This window comes from Ranitomeya imitator, chromosome 5, assembly GCF_032444005.1.
Source record: "Ranitomeya imitator isolate aRanImi1 chromosome 5, aRanImi1.pri, whole genome shotgun sequence".
NCBI classification, from domain to species: Eukaryota; Metazoa; Chordata; class Amphibia; order Anura; family Dendrobatidae; genus Ranitomeya; species Ranitomeya imitator.
Window position 1 is genome coordinate 3,788,859 of NC_091286.1, and position 26,486 is coordinate 3,815,344.

Consider the following 26,486-nt stretch of genomic DNA (forward strand, 5'->3'; position numbering starts at 1 on the left):
ACCACAGTAAAAACACAGCCCATTCTGACGTCTATGTTCTTGCCGTTTAGCTCTGGTCAAAGTCCTATCACATTGCATAAGCTCAGGCCTCTGCTCAGAGAATACCGCCAAATGGTGCACAGCTTTGCGCTCACGCAAGCGCCGATCGATCTGAATGGCCAAGGACATAGACTCATTCAGACCAGCAGGCGTGGGAAATCCCTCCATAACATCCTTAAGGGCTTCAGAAAGACCCTTTCTGAAAATTGCCGCCAGGGCACACTCATTCCACTGAGTAAGCACAGACCACTTTCTAAACTTCTGACAATATACCTCTGCTTCATCCTGACCCTGACACAAAGCCAGCAAGATTTTCTCTGCCTGATCCACTGAATTTGGTTCATCATAAAGCAATCCAAGCGCCAGAAAAAAATGCATCTACATCACGCAATGCAGGATCTCCTGGCGCAAGGGAAAATGCCCAGTCTTGAGGGTCGCCACGCAACAAAGAAATAATGATTTTTACTTGCCGAACGGGGTCACCAGAGGAGCGGGGTTTCAAAGCAAGAAACAGTTTACAATTATTTTTGAAATTCAGGAACTTAGATCTATCCCCAGAAAACAAATCAGGAATTGGAATTCTAGGCTCTAACATCGGATTCTGAACTACAAAATCTTGAATGCTTTGTACCCTTGCAGTGAGATGATCCACACAAGAGGACAGACCTTGAATGTCCATATCTACACCTGTGTCCTGAACCACCCAGAGGTTAAGGGGAAAAGAAAGACAAAACACACTGCAGAGAAAAAAAAATGGTCTCAGAACTTCTCTTATCCCTCTATTAAGATGCATTAACACTTTGGGCCAGCTGTACTGTTATGGACCTGGTGGTTAGGAGCACCCGGAATGACCTGATGGTTAAACTAACACAGGACAAGCTCTGGGAAGTGGGAGCTCTGCTGACCGCAACCCCTAATCCTATCAAACACACCAGAAATAGCCGTGGAGCGTACCTAACTCTGCCTAGACGCCTCTTCACAGCCCAAGAGCCAACCACCCCCAGAGAAAGGAAATAAAGCCTACCCTGCCTCAGAGAAATTCCCCAAAGGAAAAGGCAGCCCCCCACAAATATTGACTGTGAGTTAAGATGAAAGTCACAAACACAGGAATTAAACAAGTTTCAGCAAAGGAGGCCAGACTTACTAAACAGACTGAGGATAGAAAAGGTATCTTTGCGGTCAGCACAAAAAAACTACAAAAAGACCAAGCAGAGTGTGCAAAAAGACCCCGCACCGACTCACGGTGCGGAGGTGCCACTCTGCATCCCAGAGCTTCCAGCTAGCAAGGCAAAATCATGATAGCAAGCTGGACAAGAAAACAATGAACAACAAATTAACTAGCAGGGACTTAGCTTCTGCTGGAGTAGACAGGTCACCAGAAAGATCCAAGAGCGAACTGAACCAGTACTAGAACATTGACAGCTGGCATGGAGTAACGATCTGAGTGGAGTTAAATAGAGCAGCCAGCCAAAGAATAAACTAGGTCACCTGTGGAAGGAACCTCAGAACCAGCAGCTCCACTCACAGCCACCAGAGGGAGTCCATGGACAGAACTCGCCGAAGTACCATTCATGACCACAGGAGGGAGTTCGATAACAGAATTCACAACAGTACCCCCCCCTTGAGGAGGGGTCACCGAACCCTCACCAGAGCCCCCAGGCCGATCAGGACGAGCCAAATGAAAGGCACGAACCAGATCGGCAGCATGAACATCAGAGGCAACAACCCAGGAATTATCTTCCTGACCATAACCCTTCCACTTGACCAGGTACTGGAGTTTCCGTCTCAAAATACGAGAATCCAAAATCTTCTCCACCACATACTCCAACTCCCCCTCGACCAACACCGGGGCAGGAGGGTCAACGGAGGGAACCATAGGCGCCACGTATCTCCGCAATAACGACCTATGGAACACATTATGGATGGCAAAAGAAGCTGGAAAGGCCAAACGAAATGACACTGGATTGAGAACTTCAGAAATCTTATAAGGACCAATGAAACGAGGGTTAAACTTAGGAGAGGAAACCTTCATAGGAACATAACGAGACGACAACCAAACCAAATCCCCAACACGAAGTCAGGGACCCACACAGCGACGGCGGTTAGCGAAACGTTGAGCCTTCTCCTGGGACAATGTCAAATTGTCCACTACGTGAGTCCAAATTTGCTGCAATCTGTCCACCACAGAATCTACACCAGGACAGTCCGAAGGCTCAACCTGCCCTGAAGAAAAACAAGGATGGAAACCAGAATTACAGAAAAAAGGCGAAACCAAAGTAGCCGAGCTGGCCCGATTATTAAGGGCGAACTCAGCCAAAGGCAAGAAGGACACCCAATCATCCTGATCAGCAGAAACAAAGCATCTCAGATATGTTTCCAAAGTCTGATTGGTTCGTTCGGTTTGGCCATTTGTCTGAGGATGGAAAGCTGAAGAAAAAGACAAATCAATGCCCATCTTAGCACAAAAGGACCGCCAAAACCTCGAAACAAACTGGGAACCTCTGTCAGAAACGATGTTCTCTGGAATGCCATGCAAACGAACCACATGCTGGAAAAACAATGGCACTAAATCAGAGGAGGAAGGCAATTTAGACAAGGGTACCAAATGGACCATCTTAGAGAAGCGATCACAAACCACCCAGATGACCGACATCCTTTGAGAGACAGGGAGATCTGAAATAAAATCCATGGAAATATGCGTCCAGGGCCTCTTCGGGACCGGCAAGGGCAAAAGCAACCCACTGGCACAAGAACAGCAGGGCATAGCCCGAGCACAAGTCCCACAGGACTGCACAAAAGAACGCACATCCCGTGACAAGGAAGGCCACCAAAAGGATCTAGCCACCAAATCTCTGGTACCAAAGATTCCAGGATGACCAGCTAACACCGAACAATGAACCTCAGAGATAACTCTACTAGTCCATCTATCAGGGACAAACAGTTTCTCCGCTGGACAACGGTCAGGTCTATCAGCCTGAAATTTCTGCAGCACCCGCCGCAAATCAGGGGAGATGGCAGACAAAATTACCCCCTCTTTGAGAATACCCGCCGGCTCAGGAACACCCGGAGAGTCAGGCACAAAACTCCTTGAAAGGGCATCAGCCTTCACATTCTTAGAGCCCGGAAGGTATGAAACCACAAAATCGAAACGGGAGAAAAACAGCGACCATCGAGCCTGTCTAGGATTCAACCGTTTCGCAGACTCGAGATAAGTCAAATTCTTGTGATCCGTCAAGACCACCACGCGATGCTTGGCTTCTTCAAGCCAATGTCGCCACTCCTCGAATGCCCACTTCATAGCCAACAACTCTCGATTGCCAACATCATAATTGCGCTCAGCAGGCGAGAACTTTCTTGAAAAGAAAGCACATGGTTTCATCACCGAGTCATCAGAACTTCTTTGAGATAAAACAGCCCCAGCTCCAATCTCAGAAGCATCAACCTCGACCTGAAACGGGAGCGAAACATCTGGCTGGCACAACACAGGGGCAGAAGAAAAACGACGCTTCAACTCCTGAAAAGCCTCAACGGCCGCAGAGGACCAATTGACCACATCAGCACCTTTCTTGGTCAAATCAGTCAACGGTTTAACAACACTAGAAAAATTAGCGATGAAGCGACGGTAAAAATTAGCAAAGCCCAGGAACTTCTGCAGGCTCTTCACAGATGTAGGCTGAGTCCAATCATAAATGGCCTGAACTTTAACAGGGTCCATCTCGATAGTAGAAGGGGAAAAAATGAAACCCAAAAATGAAACCTTCTGAACTCCAAAGAGACATTTAGACCCCTTCACAAACAAGGAATTCGCACGAAGGACCTGGAACACCATTCTGACCTGCCTCACATGAGACTCCCAATCATCCGAAAAGACCAAAATATCATCCAAATATACAATCATGAATCTATCCAGGTACTTTCGGAAGATGTCATGCATAAAGGACTGAAACACAGATGGAGCATTAGAAAGCCCGAATGGCATCAGCAGGTACTCAAAATGGCCCTCGGGCGTATTAAATGCTGTTTTCCATTCATCGCCCTGTTTAATACGCACAAGATTATACGCCCCTCGAAGATCTATCTTGGTGAACCAACTAGCCCCCTTAATCCGAGCAAACAAATCAGACAGTAGCAGCAAAGGTTACTGAAAGTTGACCGTGATCTTATTAAGAAGGCGGTAATCAATACAAGGTCTCAAAGAACCATCCTTCTTGGCCACAAAAAAGAACCCTGCTCCCAACGGTGATGACGACGGGCGAATATGCCCTTTCTCCAAGGACTCCTTTATATAACTCCGCATAGCGGCGTGTTCTGGCACAGATAAATTGAACAGTCGGCCCTTAGGAAACTTACTACCAGGAATCAAATTAATAGCACAATCGCAATCCCTATGAGGAGGTAGGGCACTGGATTTGGGCTCATCAAATACATCCCGGTAATCCGACAAGAACTCAGGGACTTCAGAAGGAGTGGAAGACGAAATTGACAGCAATTGAACATCACCACGTACCCGTTGACAACCCCAGCTGGACACAGACATTGATTTCCAATCCAACACTGGATTATGGACCTGTAGCCAAGGCAACCCCAAAACGACCACACCATGCAGATTATGCAACACCAAAAAGCGAATATCCTCCTGATGTGCAGGAGCCATGCACATGGTCAATTGAGTCCAGTACTGAGGCTTATTCTTGGCCAAAGGCGTAGCATCAATTCCTCTCAATGGAATAGGATACTGCAAGGGTTCCAAGAAAAAACCACAGCGCCTGGCAAACTCCAAGTCCATCAAATTCAGGGCAGCGCCTGAATCCACAAATGCCATAACAGAATATGACGACAGAGAGCAAATCAGAGTAACGGACAAAAGAAATTTAGACTGTACCGTACCAATGGTGGCAGACCTAGCGAACCGCTTAGGACAATCGGAGATAGCATGAGTGGAGTCACCACAGTAAAAACACAGCCCATTCTGACGTCTATGTTCTTGCCGTTTAGCTCTGGTCAAAGTCCTATCACATTGCATAAGCTCAGGCCTCTGCTCAGAGAATACCGCCAAATGGTGCACAGCTTTGCGCTCACGCAAGCGCCGATCGATCTGAATGGCCAAGGACATAGACTCATTCAGACCAGCAGGCGTGGGAAATCCCTCCATAACATCCTTAAGGGCTTCAGAAAGACCCTTTCTGAAAATTGCCGCCAGGGCACACTCATTCCACTGAGTAAGCACAGACCACTTTCTAAACTTCTGACAATATACGGTACCTCTGCTTCATCCTGACCCTGACACAAAGCCAGCAAGATTTTCTCTGCCTGATCCACTGAATTTGGTTCATCATAAAGCAATCCAAGCGCCAGAAAAAAATGCATCTACATCACGCAATGCAGGATCTCCTGGCGCAAGGGAAAATGCCCAGTCTTGAGGGTCGCCACGCAACAAAGAAATAATGATTTTTACTTGCCGAACGGGGTCACCAGAGGAGCGGGGTTTCAAAGCAAGAAACAGTTTACAATTATTTTTGAAATTCAGGAACTTAGATCTATCCCCAGAAAACAAATCAGGAATTGGAATTCTAGGCTCTAACATCGGATTCTGAACTACAAAATCTTGAATGCTTTGTACCCTTGCAGTGAGATGATCCACACAAGAGGACAGACCTTGAATGTCCATATCTACACCTGTGTCCTGAACCACCCAGAGGTTAAGGGGAAAAGAAAGACAAAACACACTGCAGAGAAAAAAAAATGGTCTCAGAACTTCTCTTATCCCTCTATTAAGATGCATTAACACTTTGGGCCAGCTGTACTGTTATGGACCTGGTGGTTAGGAGCACCCGGAATGACCTGATGGTTAAACTAACACAGGACAAGCTCTGGGAAGTGGGAGCTCTGCTGACCGCAACCCCTAATCCTATCAAACACACCAGAAATAGCCGTGGAGCGTACCTAGCTCTGCCTAGGCGCCTCTTCACAGCCCAAGAGCCAACCACCCCAGAGAAAGGAAATAAAGCCTACCCTGCCTCAGAGAAATTCCCCAAAGGAAAAGGCAGCCCCCCACAAATATTGACTGTGAGTTAAGATGAAAGTCACAAACACAAGAATGAAACAAGTTTCAGCAAAGGAGGCCAGATTTACTAAACAGACTGAGGATAGAAAAGGTATCTTTGCGGTCAGCACAAAAAAACTACAAAAAGACCACACAGAGTGTGCAAAAAGACCCCCGCACCGACTCACGGTGCGGAGGTGCCACTCTGCATCCCAGAGCTTCCAGCTAGCAAGGCAAAATCATGATAGCAAGCTGGACAAGAAAACAATGAACAACAAATTAACTAGCAGGGACTTAGCTTCTGCTGGAGTAGACAGGTCACCAGAAAGATCCAAGAGCGAACTGAACCAGTACTAGAACATTGACAGCTGGCATGGAGTAACGATCTGAGTGGAGTTAAATAGAGCAGCCAGCCAAAGAATAAACTAGGTCACCTGTGGAAGGAACCTCAGAACCAGCAGCTCCACTCACAGCCACCAGAGGGAGTCCATGGACAGAACTCGCCGAAGTACCATTCATGACCACAGGAGGGAGTTCGATAACAGAATTCACAACACACATCTGGATGGATGCCAAAAGGAATATTTTATTTAAACACAAAACAAGATACAAATGTTTACATCACATTAGTTTTTAGTAAATTAGCATGGGAAGGGAACTAACAGTGCTGTCAGGATGGATTCCTGGAAATACTATTACCGGTAAGACTAATTACCGTTTTCCAGGTCATCCACCTGACAGCACCATGGAGAAGTACCAAAGCAGACTACTTCTTAGGGTGGGAATACTGCCTGGAGTACCTTCCTGCCAAACCCTAATTGCGTTGACATTACGTCTAGTTTATAATGTTTGGAAAAAGTACTAAGATTAGTCCAGGAAGCAGCGTTACAAATATGATCTGCTGAAGCCACACCTTTTTCTGCCCATGAGGCTGCCATTGATCTAGACGAGTGTGCTTTGATACATCCCGGTGGATTTTTCCCCCGAGCTTTTTAAGCCGAAATTATTGTGGATCTAATCCATCTCGCGATTGTGGATTTAGACGCCTTTCTACCCTTATTTGGGCATCTAAACTGAACAAAAAGATTATTATCTATCCTCCAGGGTGCCGTAACCTCTACTTATTTAATAACCATTTCTCTAACGTCTAGGTTATGGTAAAGAGTCTCTTTTTGATTTTTAGGTGACTGAAAAAAGGAAGGGAGTACGACCTCCTGATTCATATTTGAATCAGAGACCACTTTCGGGAGAAAAGGTGGATCCAGTTTCAAAACCAATCTGTCATTAAAGACCTGCAAATAAGGATCCTGGACAGAGAGGGCCTAAAGCTCCCCCAGTCTTTTCGCCGAAGTAATGGCTACAAGAAAGGCCGTTTTTAGGGACAATTTACCCATGTCTAAATTTTCCCCCAAGTCATACTGATGTTTACATAGTTCATTAAGAACTAAATTTAAGTCCCATGGTGGGACAGTTTTCCTTATTAACGGTTTTAATCTTGCAACTGCCCTGGAAAACTGACTAATCCAGGGGTGGGCCGAAAAAGTACAGTCATTAAAGACACTAAGGGCCGCTACTTGTACCCTTAAAGTACTGGGTCTAAGACCTGCTTTAAACCCCGCTTGTAAAAAATCAAGGATTTTAGGTACATTAGGGTGGTCAGTATCGACTGTCGTTTCTCCACAATAGCTGCAGAATTTTTTCCAAATTTTGGTATAGATGGAAGAGGTTACTGGCTTCCTGCTTGCTTTTAATGTGGAAATCACTTCATCCGATAAACCCTTTGCTCTTAGAACTTGCCGTTTAGGATCCAGGCCGACAATCGAAGACTTTCTGGATTCTGGTGGAGAATGGGACCTTAAAAGAGTAGATCTGTTCTTCGTGGAAGAATAACTGGTTTCTCCCTTGACATTTTCTTCAGTAAGGGAAACCAACTTCTCTTTGGCCACAACGGTACTACAAGTAGGACTTTGGCTCTGTCTTCTGCAATTTTCCTGAGAGTCCTTGGTATTAGTGCAAGCGGAGGGAATGCATACAACAGGCCTCTGTTCCACGATTGGGAGAAGGCATCGACTCTAGCCGGGTTCTCATGAGGGTTCAGTGAGTATAAGACGCTGACCTTTGCATTCTGTCTGGTTGCAAAGAGGTCCACCTCTGGGTTCCCCCAACGATGGCATAAGTCTTCGAAAACCTCATTGTTTAGCTCCCATTCTGTCGATAGAACTGTCCCCCTGCTCAGGAAATCCGCCACTTGGTTTCTGGAACCTTCTAAATGTACCGCTGAGACCGAGAGTACTGTCCCTTCTGCCCATCTGAAGATTCATTCTGCCAACTGCTGCAGAGCCATGTGTCTCGGACCACCTTGATGTCGAAGGAAAGCAACTGCTGTTGTGTTGTCCGAGAGTACTTTCACATGTTTGTTCCTTACCAAGGCCTGCGCTGAAGATAGAACCTTCCAGATTGCGAGCAGTTCTCTGAAATTTGAGGATTGTCTGCTGTTTTCCCAGGTCCACTGAGCCTGGTAATACCTTCCCTGGATGTGACCTCCCCAGCCTTGTTGACTTGCGTCTGTGGTAATTATAACTTCGGGAACACGATTCCAGGCCACTCCTTGCCTCAGATTTTTGGGATCTGTCCACCAACGTAACGAAGTCTTCACTTGGGTTGGTAGCCGTATTACTTTGTCCAACGACCCGTCTTCTGTCCCAGGATGAGAGAATCGCCTGCTGAAGCCATCGGGAATGAAATTGACTCCAATTTACGCAGGGTATGCAGGCCGTCATCAGCCCCAGGATCTTCATGGCTTCTCTGATGGAAACTCTGCTCTTTGTGAATTGACGAATCCTGTTTACTATGCCGCACAGTTTTTCTTCCGGCAGAAAAGACATTCTCACACCTGAGTCTAGTATGACTCCGAGAAATTTAATTCTCTGTTTGGGTACTAGATCGGATTTTGCCCAATTTACGATCCACCCCAAATTCTGCAGTGTGGAAATTAAAAACTGACAGTCGGTTCTGAGTTGATTTACCGTGTCTGCTACCACCAAATAATCGTCCAGATACAGAAGGACTATGATATCTCTATTTCTTAGGTAGGCTACCACCTCTATTATAATCTTTGTAAAGATTCTTGGGGCTGAGGCTAGGCCAAACGGAAGGCAGCAAAACTGGTAATGGAAGACCCTGCCTTCTTTTTTTACTGCGAACCTCAGATATTTTTGGTGGTTTAGGTACATCGGGACGTGGTAATACGCACTCATTAAATCTAGAGTGCACATCACTACCCCTTTGTCTAGGAGGGGAATCGTAGATTTTATAGATTCCATTTTGAATCGTTTGTATACTACCCATGAATTTAGGTGTTTGAGATTTATAATAGTCCTTGATTCCTCCGAGGGCTTTATTATGGAAAATAGGCTTGAATAAAACCCTTGTCCTATTTCTTGGGGAGGTACTGGCACTATTGCAGCTGTTTTTAGTAAGTCTTGAATATCTACCCACATGGGAGAGGTCGAGACGATGTGGGAGCTGGAGATTAAAATTTTTGTGGGGGAGGCGAAGAAAACTCTATCCCGTAACCCTGAGCAATCAGTTGTAACACCCACGGGCTCGTAGTGATCTTTTGCCAGCCCCTCAGAAACCTGGTTAAGCGCCCCCCTACACTGGTGTTGTCATTTTCTGTGGTAACCTGATGCTGAACCTGAAAAGGTGGACTCTTTACTCTTGGTTCTAGCCTCCCCACCTTTCGGGTAGCTCCACCTCCCTTGTTTCCCTTTCCCTCTATAGTCAGTTCTCTGATTAAAACGGGATCTACGAAAGGGCTGAAACTTTTTGCGTTTCTCTTCCGGCAACCCCTTTTTATCATCTGACGCTTTCTCTAAGATGTCATCCAGTACTGGCCCAAATACCCTTCCACCTGAAAATGGGATGGCGCAAAGCTTATTCTTGGAATGTACGTCCCCTGACCAGTTTTTGAGCCAGATGGCTCTTCTGGCCGCATTTGACAGGGATTGACTTCTGGCCGTAAACCATACTGATTCCGCCGATGCGTCCGCTAGAAAATCTGTTCCCATTTTTAGAAGGGGTAGGGATTTCAATATAGTTTTCCTAGGGGTTTTAGATAAAAGTTGATCTGCCAGATCATCTACCCATAAGTGCATAGACCGTGCTACTGATGTCGCCGCTATGTTTGCACACATTACAGCTGCTGAGCTCTCCCAGGCCTTTTTTAAGAGACAGTCCGCTTTCCTATCCATAGGCTCCTTTAGGTTAGAGTCTTCTAAGGGTATAGCGGTTCTTTTGGAGACTCTAGCTAAAGGGATGTCTATTTTGGGAATGTCCTCCCAATCCTTGACCTCCACTGGATCAAACGGGAGACGAAGTTTGAAGTCTTTTGGAATAATCAGACGTTTCTCCGCCTCCTCCCACTCTTCTAGAATCATCCCACGTATATGAGAATTTACAGGGAAAACTTTTGAAGTCTGAGCCCGTAACCCGCCAAACATCTCATCCTGTATTGAACAAGATGTTGGGGGTTCTTAAATTTGCATGGTGCGTTTCACTGCACCTAGTAGCTCGTCCGTGTCCATAGAAGAAAATAAGTACTTCTTCCCTCTCTCTGGAGGATCTTTAAACTCGTCTTCCTCCAGATCCGACTCGGACAAAGCTCCCTCAGATGTAGTCTGAATCCCTCATTCTCTTCCTATTATCCGGCTGTGAGGGTTGAGGAGTCATTAAGCCAGAAACTGACGCCTGTACCTCCTCCCTGATAATAGCCCTCATGTTAGACATGAGAGAGGCTTGCTCTTCACCCACAATGCGGTTAGTCCAAGGTTCACAAAGGGGTTTTTGCCACGACTCTTTCAATTTTACGGAGCATATGGGACACTTCTTATATTTCCCCTTTTTCTTAACCTCCTTCTTATCCATGGAGGTAGGGGCTACCTATAAAACAGAAGCAGCCCCGTTTTAGAAGGTTGCATCTATGACTGGGTGGTAGGGATTAGTAGTTGCCCTCTGTAGGGGACTTACGTGTGCCTGGCTTTCTGTCTCCATCCTGGCGGTATCCTCCAATTCGGACTAAGCCCAGGTTTGGAGACGTCCCTACTCCCTTTACCTCATATCCTATGCTTGTCTTCTGGCATTGGAGCGCTCTGCGCTCACCGACATGCCCTGGAAATGACTCCGTCTTCATTCAGCAGTGACGGAGACGCCGCCCCGCCCACCGCTGACCGCAACCCGGAAGTGACTACGCCGGACTGCAGCGTGCGGCATTCCGGTGATGTGGTTCTGGTGGTGTACTCCGGGACCGCATGAAAAGATGCCGTTCACGGAGGCGGGCCCGGACCAGAGAAGGCTTGGGCGGTACGCACGGTCAAGAGCCCCCACAGGAGGAAACGACCGGTGATCCCAGGAGCAGCGCTGCACTGGGTAAGCTGAGGGACCTGTTATGACCTGGTGGTAAGGACAATAATGGACCTGGTGGTTAAGAGCACACGGAATGACCTGATAGTTACTAATAATATAGGACGAGCTCTGAGACGTGGGAACTCTGCTGACCGCAATCCCTAATCCTATCACACACACTAGAAATAGCCGTGGATTGCTCCTAACACTCCCTATGCAACTCGACACAGCCTAAGAAACTAGCTAGCCCTAGAGATAGAAAAATAAAGCCTACCTTGCCTCAGAGAAATTCCCCAAAGGAAAAGGCAGCCCCCCACATATAATGACTGTGAGTAAAGATGAAAATTACAAACACAGAGATGAAATAGATTTAGCAAAGTGAGGCCCGACTTACTGAACAGACAGAGGATAGGAAAGGTAACTTTGCGGTCAGCACAAAAAACTATAAAAAGACCACGCAGAGGGCGCAAAAAGACCCTCCGCACCGACTCACGGTGCGGAGGCGCTCCCTCTGCATCCCAGAGCTTCCAGCAAGCAAGACAAAAATCAAAATAGCAAGCTGGACAGAAAAATAGCAAACCAGAGAAAAACAAGCAGGAAGTTAGCTTCTGCTGGGAAGACAGGTCACAAGAACGATCCAGGAGAGAACTAGACCAATACTGGAACATTGACAGGTGGCATGGAGCAATGATCTAAGTGGAGTTAAATAGAGCAGCCAGCTAACGAATTAACCTCGTCACCTGTGGAAGGAAACTCAGAAGCCGCAGCTCCACTCACAACCACCAGAGGAAGCCCATGTGGACAGAACCAGCCGAAGTACCATTCATGACCACAGGAGGGAGCTTGACAACAGAATTCACAACAGTACCCCCCCCTTGAGGAGGGGTCACCGAACCCTCACGAGAGCCCCCAGGCCGACCTGGACGAGCCAAATGAAAGGCACGAACCAGATCGGCAGCATGAACATCGGAGGCAAAGACCCAGGAATTATCTTCCTGACCATAACCCTTCCACTTGACCAGGTACTGGAGTTTCCGTCTCGAAATACGAGAATCCAAAATCTTCTCCACCACATACTCCAACTCCCCCTCAACCAACACCGGGGCAGGAGGATCAATGGATGGAACCACAGGCGCCACGTATTTCCGCAACAGTGACCTATGGAATACATTATGGATGGCAAAAGAAGCTGGAAGGGTCAAACGAAACGACACAGGATTGAGAACCTCAGAAATCTTATACGGACCAATGAAACAAGGCTTAAACTTAGGAGAGGAAACCTTCATAGGAACATAACGAGACGACAACCAAACCAAATCCCCAACACGAAGTCGGGGACCCACACAGCGCCGGCGGTTAGCGAAACGTTGAGCCTTCTCCTGGGACAATGTCAAATTGTCCACCACATGAGTCCAAATCTGCTGCAACCTATCCACCACAGTATCTACACCAGGACAGTCCGAAGACTCAACCTGCCCTGAAGAGAAACGAGGATGGAAACCAGAATTGCAGAAAAACGGCGAAACCAAAGTAGCCGAGCTGGCCCGATTATTAAGGGCGAACTCAGCCAAAGGCAAAAAGGACACCCAATCATCCTGATCAGCAGAAACAAAGCATCTCAGATATGTTTCCAAAGTCTGATTAGTTCGTTCGGTTTGGCCATTTGTCTGAGGATGGAAAGCCGAGGAAAAAGACAAATCAATGCCCATTCTAGCACAAAAGGCTCGCCAAAACCTCGAAACAAACTGGGAACCTCTGTCCGAAACGATGTTCTCCGGAATGCCATGTAAACGAAGCACATGCTGGAAAAACAATGGCACCAAATCAGAGGAGGAAGGCAATTTAGACAAGGGTACCAAATGGACCATCTTAGAGAAGCGATCACAAACCACCCAAATGACCGACATCTTTTGAGAGACAGGGAGATCCGAAATAAAATCCCTAGAGATATGCGTCCAGGGCCTCTTCGGGACCGGCAAGGGCAAAAGCAACCCACTGGCACGAGAACAGCAGGGCTTAGCCCGAGCACAAGTCCCACAGGACTGCACAAAAGAACGCACATCCCGTGACAAAGACGGCCACCAAAAGGATCTAGCCACCTGTAACAACTCTGCTGGCATCACAGCATGGCCTCACATCTCTCACACAATCTTACCCACTGCTCCAGGCCATGATGTGCTTTCTCTTTAATGCCAGCTCCATGTTCTGTGTCTCTGCTCTCTGCATGCCTCATGGCTATGTGTATAGGGGGCCGGCGCCTGAACTCTCTGGTTCTTATAGGAATCAGGTGCATCTGTCTAATCAGTTTCTGACCAATTACCAAGAGGCCTCCTGTATATAGTGCAGCTCCAACCTGTGGTCTGGGCCTGTGCAATGTGTTAGCTCAGTTAGTGTTTAGCTGCTGAGTTTGCCTGGCCTTGCTCTGAGTTACTCCCTCTCTGGAGGCTTTTCTGTGTGCTATTGCCTTGATCTTGTAGTCCGCCCTCCAGGAGGCAGAATATCCTGGTCCCTGTGTCTTTGTCCCTGTGTCTTGTTCCATTGCCTTGTCTGTACTTTGTCTTTTCTCGGTCTCCTTGTCTCTGGATTCCTTCCCTGCTTTGTCTTTCCTTGTGTTATCAGTCTGCTTACACTCCGCACTCTTGCGGCTCTGCACTCAGACCTTGCTTCGCACTCTCTGGCTTTGCTCTGTGGCTCCGCTCTTTGCGGTTCTATCTGGCTCCACTCTTTGCAGTTCTATTTGGCTCCGCCTCCTGTGTTTCTGCACTTGGCTCCGTCTCCGCTCTTGGCTCCGCCTCTAGTGTCTCCGCTCTTGGCTCCGCCTCTGGCGTCTCCACTCTTGGCTCCGCCTCTAGCGTCTCCGCTCTTGGCTCCGCCTCCAGCGTCTCTGCTCTTGGCTCCGCCTCCAGCGTCTCCGCTCTTGGTTCCGCCTCCAGCATCTCCGCTCTTGGCTCCGCCTCCAGCATCTCCACTCTTGGCTCCGCCTCCAGCATCTCCACCCTTGGCTCCGCCTCTTGCAGCTCCGCCCTTGGCTCTGCCTTCTCTTCTCTTAGTTCCACCTTCTACTTGTTACTTGGTCCTCCTGTCTGAACAGGTTCCAACCTGTTTCTCATACCTGCCTGCAGACCGGTCCCGACCGGTTCTTCCTATGTTCCAGCCGTACCCGCCTGCCTACCAGAGAGCCAGCCGTGTCCGCCTGCCCGCCAGTGTCTCTGTTGTACCCGTCTGCCTGCCTGTGTCCCAGCCGTGCCCGCCTGTCAGCCAGAGTGCCCGCTCCGTTCCTTAGTGGGATCAGCAGCCACAGCCAGACATCACCCTGGAGTGGCACTTGGTAGCTTCCTATTGCACAAGTCTGACCTCACCATCAGAGGCTCCAGCGAACACCTAGGAAGCTACTTAGTTACGCCCCTTCCAGGGAGGTTTGGTCTGTGGTCCAGAGGGGCCACACCCCCGTATGCCCGCGCCAGTCTGGGCGCGTGCGTGACACCACCAAATCTCTGGTACTAAAGATTCCAGGATGACCAGCCAACACCGAACAATGAACCTCAGAGATAACTCTACTAGTCCATTTATCAGGGACAAACAGTTTCTCCGCTGGGCAACGGTCAGGTCTATTAGCCTGAAATTTTTGCGGCACCCGCCGCAAATCAGGGGAGATGGCAGACAAAATTACCCCCTCTTTGAGAATACCCGCCGGCTCAGGAACACCCGGAGAGTCGGGCACAAAACTCCTTGACAGGGCATCAGCCTTCACATTCTTAGAGCCTGGAAGGTACGAAACCACAAAATCAAAACGGGAGAAAAATAGCGACCAACGAGCCTGTCTAGGATTCAACCGTTTGGCAGACTCGAGGTAAGTCAAATTCTTGTGATCCGTCAAGATCACCACGCGATGCTTGGCTCCTTCAAGCCAATGACGCCACTCCTCGAATGCCCACTTCATGGCCAACAACTCTCGATTGCCAACATCATAATTGCGCTCAGCAGGCGAAAACTTTCTAGAAAAGAAGGCACATGGTTTCATCACCGAGCCATCAGAACTTCTTTGCGACAAAACAGCCCCTGCTCCAATCTCAGAAGCATCAACCTCGACCTGAAACGGAAGCAAAACATCTGGCTGGCACAACACAGGGGCAGAAGAAAAACGACGCTTCAACTCCTGAAAAGCTTCCACAGCCGCAGAAGACCAATTGACCACATCAGCACCTTTCTTGGTCAAATCAGTCAACGGTTTAGCAACACTAGAAAAATTAGCGATGAAGCGACGGTAAAAATTAGCAAAGCTGTTGTGAATTCTGTGGCAGAGCTCCCTCCTGTGGTCACAAGTGGTACTTCGGCTGATTCTCTCTGGGAGCTTCCGTTTGTGGAGGAAAGTGGTACTGCGGCTTCTGAGTTTCCTCCCTCAGGTGATCTGGTGAGGTCGTTGGGTGCTTCTCTACTTAACTCCACCTAATGCTTTGATCCATGCTTCCTGTCAATGTTCCAGTGTTGGACTTGTTTTTCCCTGGATCATTCCTGTGGCCTGCGGCTCTGCATAGCTAAGTTCTTCTTTGCTTTTTGTTTGCTATTTTTTCTGTCCAGCTTGTCTAATTGTTTTGCTGGAAGCTCTGGGACGCAAAGGGGGTACCTCCGTGCCGTTAGTTCGGTACGGAGGGTCTTTTTGCCCCCTTTGCGTGGTTTTCTTTAGGGTTTTGTGTAGACCGCAAAGTCATCTATCCTATCCTCGCTCTGTTAAGAAAGTCGGGCCTCGATTTGCTGAATCTATTTCATCCCTCTGTTTGTCTTTTCATCTTAACTCACAGTCATTATATGTGGGGGGCTGCCTTTTCCTTTGGGGTATTTCTCTGAGGCAAGGTAGGCTTATTTTCTATCTTCAGGCTAGTTAGTTTCTCAGGCTGTGCCGAGTTGCATAGGCAGAGTTAGGCGCAATCCACGGCTGCCTCTAGTGTTGTTTGGAGAGGATTAGGGATTGCGGTCTGCAGAGTTCCCACGTCTCAGAGCTCGTTCTATTATTTTGGGTTATTGTCAGATCACTGTATGTGCTCTGACCGCTATGTCCATTGTGATACTGAATTGCCTATCACAACAGTACAGGAAGCCAAAAGTGCTAATGATTCTCAATAGAGGGAAAAAAGAAGTTCTGAGACCATTTTTTTTCCTTTGCACTGTGTTTTGCCTTTTTTTTCCCCTAGACATTTGGGTGGTTCAGGACACAGGTGTAGCAATGGACATTAAAGGTCTGTCTTCATGTGTGGATCAGCTCACGGCAAGAGTTCAAAATATTCAAGATTTTGTGGTTCAGAATTCTTTGTTAGAACCGAGAATTCCTATTCCAGATTTGTTTTTTTTGGAGATAGAACTAAATTTCTGAGTTTCAAAAATAATTGTAAACTATTTTTGGCTTTGAAACCTCGCTCCTCTGGTGACCCAGTTCAACAGGTTAGGATCGTCGTTTCTTTTTTGCGTGGCGACCCTCAGGACTGGGCATTTTCTCTTGCGTCAGGAGATCCTGCATTAAGTAATATCGATGCGTTTTTCCTGGCGCTTGGATTGCTGTACGATGAGCCTAATTCAGTGGATCAGGCAGAAAAAAATTTGCTGGCTCTTTGTCAGGCTCAGGATGAGATAGAGGTATATTGTCAGAAATTTAGAAAGTGGTCCGTTCTCACTCAATGGAATGAATCTGCACTGGCAGCTATATTCAGAAAGGGTCTCTCTGAAGCCCTTAAGGATGTCATGGTGGGATTTCCTATGCCTGCTGGTTTGAATGAGTCTATGTCTTTGGCCATTCAGATCGGTCGACGCTTGCGTGAGCGTAAACCTGTGCACCATTTGGCGGTATTACCTGAGATTAAACCTAAGTCTATGCAGTGCGATAAGACTATGACCAGAGTTGAACGGCAAGAACACAGACGTCTGAATGGGCTGTGTTTCTACTGTGGTGATTCCACTCATGCTATCTCTGATTGTCCTAAGCGCACTAAGCGGTTCGCTAGGTCTGCCACCATTGGTACAGTACAGTCAAAATTTCTTCTGTCCGTTACCTTGATCTGCTCTTTGTCATCGTATTCTGTCATGGCGTTTGTGGATTCAGGCGCTGCCCTGAATTTGATGGACTTGGAATATGCTAAGCGTTGTGGGTTTTTCTTGGAGCCCTTGCAGTGTCCTATTCCATTGAGAGGAATTGATGCTACGCCTTTGGCCAAGAATAAGCCTCAATACTGGACCCAGCTGACCATGTGCATGGCTCCTGCACATCAGGAGGTTATTCGCTTTCTGGTGTTGCATAATCTGCATGATGTGGTCGTGTTGGGGTTGCCATGGCTACAAGCCCATAATCCAGTATTGGATTGGAAATTCATGTCGGTGTCCAGCTGGGGTTGTCAGGGGGTACATGGTGATGTTCCATTTCTGTCAATTTCGTCATCCACCCCTTCTGAGGTTCCAGAGTTCTTGTCTGATTACCGGGATGTATTTGATGAGCCCAAGTCCGATGCCCTACCTCCGCATAGGGATTGTGATTGTGCTATCAATTTGATTCCTGGTAGTAAATTCCCAAAAGGTCGACTGTTTAATTTATCCGTGCCTGAGCACACCGCTATGCGCAGTTATGTGAAGGAATCCCTGGAGAAGGGGCATATTCGCCAGTCATCGTCGCCATTAGGAGCAGGGTTCTTTTTTGTAGCCAAGAAGGATGGTTCGCTGAGACCTTGTATCGATTACCGTCTTCTTAATAAGATCACTGTTAAATTTCAGTACCCCTTGCCATTGTTATCTGATTTGTTTGCTCGGATTAAGGGGGCTAGTTGGTTCACCAAGATAGATCTTCGTGGTGCGTATAATCTGGTGCGAATCAGGCGAGGCGATGAATGGAAAACTGCATTTAATACGCCCGAGGGTCATTTTGAGTATCTAGTGATGCCATTCGGACTTGCCAATGCTCCATCAGTGTTTCAGTCCTTTATGCATGACATCTTCCGAGAGTACCTGGATAAATTCCTGATTGTGTACTTGGATGACATTTTGATCTTCTCGGATGATTGGGAGTCTCATGTGAAGCAGGTCAGAACGGTTTTTCAGGTCCTGCGTGCTAATTCTTTGTTTGTGAAGGGATCAAAGTGTCTCTTTAGTGTGCAGAAGGTTTCATTTTTGGGGTTCATCTTTTCCCCTTCTACTATCGAGATGGATCCTGTTAAGGTCCAAGCCATCCATGATTGGACTCAGCCGACATCTCTTAAAAGTCTGCAAAAGTTCCTGGGCTTTGCTAATTTTTATCGTCGCTTCATCTGCAATTTTTCTAGTATTGCCAAACCATTGACCAAGAAGGGTGCTGATTTGGTCAATTGGTCTTCTGCTGCTGTGGAAGCTTTTCAAGAGTTGAAGCGTCGTTTTTCTTCTGCCCCTGTGTTGTGTCAACCAGATGTTTCTCTTCTGTTCCAGGTCGAGGTTGATGCTTCTGAGATTGGAGCAGGGGCTGTTTTGTCACAGAGAGGTTCTGATTGCTCAGTGATGAAACCATGCGCTTTTTTTTCCAGGAAGTTTTCGCCTGCTGAGCGAAATTATGATGTGGGCAACCGAGAGTTGCTGGCCATGAAGTGGGCATTCGAGGAGTGGCGTCATTGGCTTGAAGGAGCTAAGCATCGCGTGGTGGTATTGACTGATCATAAGAACTTGACTTATCTTGAGTCTGCTAAGCGTTTGAATCCTAGACAGGCTCGTTGGTCGCTGTTTTTTGTCCGTTTTGACTTTGTGATTTCGTACCTTCCGGGCTCTAAAAATGTGAAGGCGGATGCTCTGTCTAGGAGTTTTGTGCCCGACTCTCCGGGTTTATCTGAGCCGGCGGGTATCCTCAAGGAAGGAATAATTGTGTCTGCCATCTCCCCTGATTTGCGGCGGGTGCTGCAAAAATTTCAGGCTAATAAACCTGATCGTTGTCCAGCGGAGAAACTGTTTGTCCCTGATAGGTGGACGAATAAAGTTATCTCTGAGGTTCATTGTTCGGTGTTGGCTGGTCATCCTGGAATCTTTGGTACCAGAGAGTTAGTGGCTAGATCCATTTGGTGGCCATCTCTGTCGCGGGATGTGCGTACTTTTGTGCAGTCCTGTGGGATTTGTGCTCAGGCTAAGTCCTGCTGTTCTCGTGCCAGTGGGTTGCTTTTGCCCTTGCCGGTCCCGAAGAGGCCTTGGACACATATCTCTATGGATTTTATTTCAGATCTTCCCGTTTCTCAAAAGATGTCAGTCATTTGGGTGGTCTGTGATCGCTTTTCTAAGATGGTCCATCTGGTACCCTTGTCTAAATTGCCTTCCTCCTCTGATTTGGTGCCATTGTTCTTCCAGCATGTGGTTCGTTTACATGGCATTCCAGAGAATATCGTTTCTGACAGAGGTTCCCAGTTTGTTTCGAGGTTTTGGCGAGCCTTTTGTGGTAGGATGGGCATTGACTTGTCTTTTTCCTCGGCTTTCCATCCTCAGACTAATGGCCAGACCGAACGAACCAATCAGACCTTGGAAACCTATCTGAGATGCTTTGTTTCTGCCGATCAGGATGACTGGGTGTCCTTTTTGCCTTTGGCTGAGTTCGCCCTTAATAATCGGGCCAGCTCGGCTACCTTGGTTTCGCCATTTTTCTGCAATTCTGGGTTCCATCCTCGTTTCTCTTCAGGACAGGTTGAGTCTTCGGACTGTGCTGGTGTGGATACTGTGGTGGACAGGTTGCAGCAGAGTTGGACTCATGTAGTGGACAATTTGACCTTGTCCCAGGAGAAGGCTCAACGTTTCGCTAATCGCAGACGCCGTGTGGGTCCCCGACTTCGTGTTGGGGATCTGGTTTGGTTATCTTCTCGTCATATTCCTATGAAGGTTTCCTCTCCTAAGTTTAAACCTCGTTTCATTGGTCCGTATAGGATTTCTGTGGTTCTGAATCCTGTGTCTTTTCGTCTGACCCTCCCAGATTCTTTTTCCATACATAACGCATTCCATAGGTCATTGTTGCGGAGATACGTGGCACCTATGGTTCCATCTGTTGACCCTCCTGCCCCGGTTTTGGTGGAGGGGGAATTGGAGTATATTGTGGAGAAGATTTTGGATTCTCGTGTTTCAAGACGGAAACTCCAGTATCTGGTTAAATGGAAGGGTTATGCTCAGGAAGATAATTCCTGGGTTTTTGCCTCTGATGTCCATGCTCCCGATCTTGTTCGTGCCTTTCATGTGGCTCATCCTGGTCAGCCTGGGGGCTCTGGTGAGGGTTCGGAGACCCCTCCTCAAGGTGGGGGTACTGTTGTGAATTCTGTGGCAGAGCTCCCTCCTGTGGTCACAAGTGGTACTTCGGCTGATTCTCTCTGGGAGCTTCCGTATGTGGAGGAAAGTGGTACTGCGGCTTCTGAGTTTCCTCCCTCAGGTGATCTGGTGAGGTCGTTGGGTGCTTCTCTACTTAACTCCACCTAATGCTTTGATCCATGCTTCCTGTCAATGTTCCAGTGTTGGACTTGTTTTTCCCTGGATCATTCCTGTGGCCTGCTGCTCTGCATAGCTAAGTTCTTCTTTGCTTTTTGTTTGCTATTTTTTCTGTCCAGCTTGTCTAATTGTTTTGCTGGAAGCTCTGGGACGCAAAGGGGGTACCTCCGTGCCGTTAGTTCGGTACGGAGGGTCTTTTTGCCCCCTTTGCGTGGTTTTCTTTAGGGTTTTGTGTAGACCGCAAAGTCATCTTTCCTATCCTCGCTCTGTTAAGAAAGTCGGGCCTCACTTTGCTGAATCTATTTCATCCCTATGTTTGTCTTTTCATCTTAACTCACAGTCATTATATGTGGGGGGCTGCCTTTTCCTTTGGGGTATTTCTCTGAGGCAAGGTAGGCTTATTTTCTATCTTCAGGCTAGTTTCTCAGGCTGTGCCGAGTTGCATAGGCAGAGTTAGGCGCAATCCACGGCTGCCTCTAGTGTTGTTTGGAGAGGATTAGGGATTGCGGTCTGCAGAGTTCCCACGTCTCAGAGCGCGTTCTATTATTTTGGGTTATTGTCAGATCACTGTATGTGCTCTGACCGCTATGTCCATTGTGATACTGAATTGCCTATCACAACACAAAGCCCAGGAACTTTTGCAGACTCTTCACAGATGTCGGCTGAGTCCAATCATAAATGGCCTGGACTTTAACAGGGTCCATCTCGATAGTAGAAGGGGAAAAAATGAAACAAAAAAATGAAACCTTCTGAACTCCAAAGAGACACTTTGACCCCTTCACAAACAAAGAATTTGCACGAAGGACCTGAAACACCATTCTGACCTGCTTCACGTGAGACTCCCAATCATCCGAGAAGACCAAAATATCATCCAAATATACAATCAGGAATTTATCCAGGTACTCTCGGAAGATGTCATGCATAAAGGACTGAAATACTGATGGAGCATTGGAAAGCCCGAATGGCATAACCAGGTACTCAAAATGGCCCTCGGGCGTATTAAATGCTGTTTTCCATTCATCGCCCTGTTTAATACGCACAAGATTATACGCACCACAAAGATCTATCTTGGTGAACCAACTAGCCCCCTTAATCCGAGCAAACAAATCCGACAGCAGCGGCAAAGGATACTGAAATTTGACTGTGATCTTATTAAGAAGGCGGTAATCAATACAAGGTCTCAAAGAACCATCCTTCTTGGCCACAAAAAAGAACCCTGCTCCCAATGGTGACGACGACGGGCGAATATGACCCTTTTCCAAGGATTCCTTTACATAACTCCGCATAGCGGCGTGCTCTGGCACAGATAAATTGAACCGTCGGCCCTTAGGAAACTTACTACCAGGAATAAAAGTGATAGCACAATCGCAATCCCTATGAGGAGGTAGGGCACTGGATTTGAGCTCATCAAATACATCCCGGTAATCCGACAAAAGCTCCGGGACTTCAGAAGGGGTGGATGACGAAATAGACAAAAATGGAACATCACCATGTACCCCCTGACAAACCCAGCTGGACACAGACATAGATTTCCAATCCAATACTGGATTATGGACCTGTAGCCATGGCAACCCCAAAACGCCCACATCATGCAGATTATGCAACACCAAAAAGCGAATATCCTCCTGATGTGCAGGAGCCATGCACATGGTCAATTGGGTCCAGTACTGAGGCTTATTCTTGGCCAAAGGCGTAGCATCAATTCCTCTCAATGGAATAGGATACTGCAAGGGCTCCAAGAAAAAACCACAGCGCCTAGCAAACTCCAAGTCCATCAAATTCAGGGCAGCACCTGAATCCACAAATGCCATAACAGAATAGGATGACAAAGAGCAAATCAAAGTAACGGACAAAAGAAATTTCGACTGTACCGTACCAATGGTAGCAGACCTAGCGAAACGCTTAGGACAATCGGAGATAGCATGATTGGAATCACCACAGTAAAAACACAGCCCATTCTGACGTCTGTGTTATTGCCGTTCAGCTCTGGTCAAAGTCCTATCACAAAGTCCTATCTGGTCAAAGTCCTCAGGTCTATGCTCAGATAATACCGCCAAATGGTGCACAGCTTTACGCTCACGCAAGCGTCGATCGATCTGAATGGCCAAAGACATAGACTCATTCAGACCAGCAGGCATGGAAAATCCCACCATGACATCCTTAAGGGCTTCAGAGAGACCCTTTCTGAAAATTGCTGCCAGGGCACATTCATTCCACTGAGTTAGTACAGACCACTTCCTAAACTTCTGACAATATATTTCTACCTCATCCTGACCCTGACACAGAGCCAGCAAGATTTTCTCTGCCTGATCCACTGAATTAGGTTCATCATAAAGCAATCCGAGCGCCAGAAAAAACGCATCAACATCACGCAATGCCGGATCTCCTGGCGCAAGGGAAAATGCCCAGTCTTGAGGGTCGCCACGTAACAAAGAAATAATGATTTTCACTTGTTGAACAGGGTCACCTGAGAAGCGAGGTTTCAAAGCAAGAAACAATTTACAATTATTTTTGAAATTCAGAAACTTAGATCTATCCCCAAAAAACAAATCAGGAATTGGAATCCTAGGCTCTAACATCGGATTCTGAACCACAAAATCTTGAATGTTTTGTACCCTTGCAGTGAGATTATCCATACAAGAGGACAGACCTTGAATGTCCATATCTACACCTGTGTCCTGAACCACCCAGAGGTAAAGGGGAAAAGAGAGACAAAACACACTGCAAAGAAAAAAAAATGGTCTCAGAACTTCTCTTATCCCTCTATTGAGATGCATTAATACTTTGGGCCACCTGTACTGTTATGACCTGGTGGTAAGGACAATAATGGACCTGATGGTTAAGAGCACACGGAATGACCTGATAGTTACTAATAATATAGGACGAGCTCTGAGACGTGGGAACTCTGCTGACCGCAATCCCTAATCCTATAACACACACTAGAAATAGCCGTGGATTGCTCCTAACGCTCCCTATGCAACTCGACACAGCCTAAGAAACTAGCTAGCCCTAGAGATAGAAAAATAAAGCCTAGAGCTTCCAGCAAGCAAGACAAAAATCAAAATAGCAAGCTGGACAGAAAAATAGCAAAGAAGAGAAAAACAAGCAGGAACTTAGCTTCTGCTGGGAAGACAGGTCACAAGAACGATCCAGGAGAGAACTAGACCAATTCTGGAACATTGACAGGTGGCATGGAGCAATGATCTAAGTCAGTGGTTCTCAACCTTTCTAATGCCGTGACCCCGCAATACAGTTCCTCATGTTGCGGTGACCCCCAACCCACACGTAATGCGATGTTATGGATTGTGGAGCGTCCCCCCCCCCTTAATTAGACATCCTTCCTTATTACAGGGATAATTCTCCATTTGTCACTTCTTTTAGGTTTCCTATAGCTGGGTCAGCAAGCTCCATCCCTCAGCTCCTGGGCACATTTTTCATAGAAAGCCTCCCTCCAGAGTCCACTCCAGATTCATCCAGTTCCCCCCTAGCCCACAGTCAGTGCATAAAAGTATAAAATAGGACATTCTGCTTTAAATGACCAGTTATTGAGCCACAAAAATAACTGGTAGGTTCCCAATGTCTGGGACTCGGAGTCTTACTTGTTACTCCGGAGGGGATGGGGGAGGTGTCTGTCCGGGGGCACACTGTAACACAGTGATGGCGGCGGATCACTGCCGGGTACCGAACGGCTCCTTTATGGCGTGCTCTTCCGCAGCCCTTCAAGCCGATTACCGATGCCGGCAGCCGCGTTCTTCCTGCATCCCTGGATTCCGTTGCCAGATACGTGCCACAGATTCCGGATCTGTCCTGGCTGCACCAAACAAGAAGGGGGACGTCGGAAGTTGGTATCTCCCTAGATCCGATGCGCGATCGATTCATTTTCCTGCGGGGATCCCAAAGCTATGCCGGGAGTAAAGCTAGCAGTCCAGGCATACGGGGGAAGGTGGATGGGGAGGTGAGAGAGGTGGCGACCCCTGTGTTTTGGTCGTTCGACCCCCCTCGGGGTCGCGACCCCCAGGTTGAGAACCGCTGATCTAAGTGGAGTTAAATAGAGCAGCCAGCTAACGAATTAACCTCGTCACCTGTGGAAGGAAACTCAGAAGCCGCAGCTCCACTCACAACCACCAGAGGAAGCCCATGGACAGAACCAGCCGAAGTACCATTCATGACCACAGGAGGGAGCTTGACAACAGAATTCACAACAGGGACCCTGTGTCGGGTTTCAGCGCACAGGGATCTTGCAGTGGGAAGGGTATTAAGGGCCTAAACCCCCCGATCCACACCCCCCGAACGGAGCCCTCGTAGTTCCTATCCACAGTGGGACAGGAAAAACACTGACGGTTGGTAGGGGGACGGTCCTTTTATACTCGTGGTTTCCTGTCCCACTGTGGATAAGAAGACAACCTCCATGGTGCTGTCAGGTGGATGACCTGGAGATACTGTATAAGGCCATTGTGCACAGTGGTACCACAAGGTGTCAGTGATTTACCAGATTGTAATATGCCATAGTAAGCTTCATTTCATATTAAATATCTACAATAACCAAATTTAACACACAAATACCACAATACCATAAAAGGGGAACACCATAGAATGTAAGTACACAAGGACAGGGTCCTCTCCTCTCTATACCAGTCTGTCATTGTAAATTTGCTTACTGTAAGCGACATCTATAAATGCTGTACATAACCCCTTTCTCATGTCCAGCACCATTAAATAAACAGTGCAATATACATACAAATTCAGAATAAGATAAATAATAATAGTGTCAAAATATTGTTCTTACGGCAGTTTACCATATTAATTGAGAAACATGAGTGTACTTCCTCTGGCCCTCACGTGGCCGCTGCTCATAATCTGGGAAAAGGATCCCACAGATGCTCCTCCAAGCAGCCTCTTTCCTTTCCCAGTTAGCACAGAATCACGTTGGTCCCAAATTTCGGGCCTTTCTTGGACCAGGACCAGATCAAAATTATGTTTGCCATGCTGCTTGCAACTCCGTGGAGGCGTGCACCAGACTTCCGGGATGTCTGTCTGGCTTTTTCAGCTAGTCAACATCTAAGCTTCCTGACTGAGGGCTTGGCACATTTCCTGTCACCTGGAGATGTCTGGCGTATTTTTCACAAGTGACACTGCTGGTCTGTGTGTAATCCGTATTTTTAGCGCACCCATAGACTTTCATTGGCAGATTTTTTGCGCAGCATGCTGCGATTTTCTACCGCCGTAAAATACAGCTGCGAAATATACGCCAGATAAGAGCTGCCCCACAGAGAATCATTGGTCCGAGTGCAATGCATGGTTTTTGCGCCTCTCATACGTCCGTAAAACTCTCTAGTGTGACGCCGGACTTACACCTCTGGGCACAGACCCCTCAGTACAGTCCTCAGACTCCTCCCTGGCACAGTCTCTCCTCAGACTCCCCTCGGGCACAGTCTCCCCCTCCCCCCAGCACAGTCTCCCCTCAGACTCCCCCCTGCACAGTCTCCCCTCAGACTCCCCCTGGGGCACAGTCTCCCCTCAGACTCCCCCTTGGGCACAGTTTCCCCTC

General features: G+C 47.5%; 1 long non-coding RNA gene across 1 annotated transcript in view; it reads right to left on the bottom strand.

Annotated features, from left to right (window-relative positions):
• LOC138680500 (uncharacterized) overlaps nt 1-26,248 on the bottom strand; it is a 41,460-nt gene extending 15,212 nt beyond the window's left edge. Inside the window, exon 1 of the long non-coding RNA XR_011321620.1 lies at nt 25,735-26,248. This is a non-coding gene — a long non-coding RNA (uncharacterized lncRNA). The remainder of the gene's footprint in view (nt 1-25,734) is intronic.
• Between the last annotated feature and the right edge of the window lie 238 nt (nt 26,249-26,486).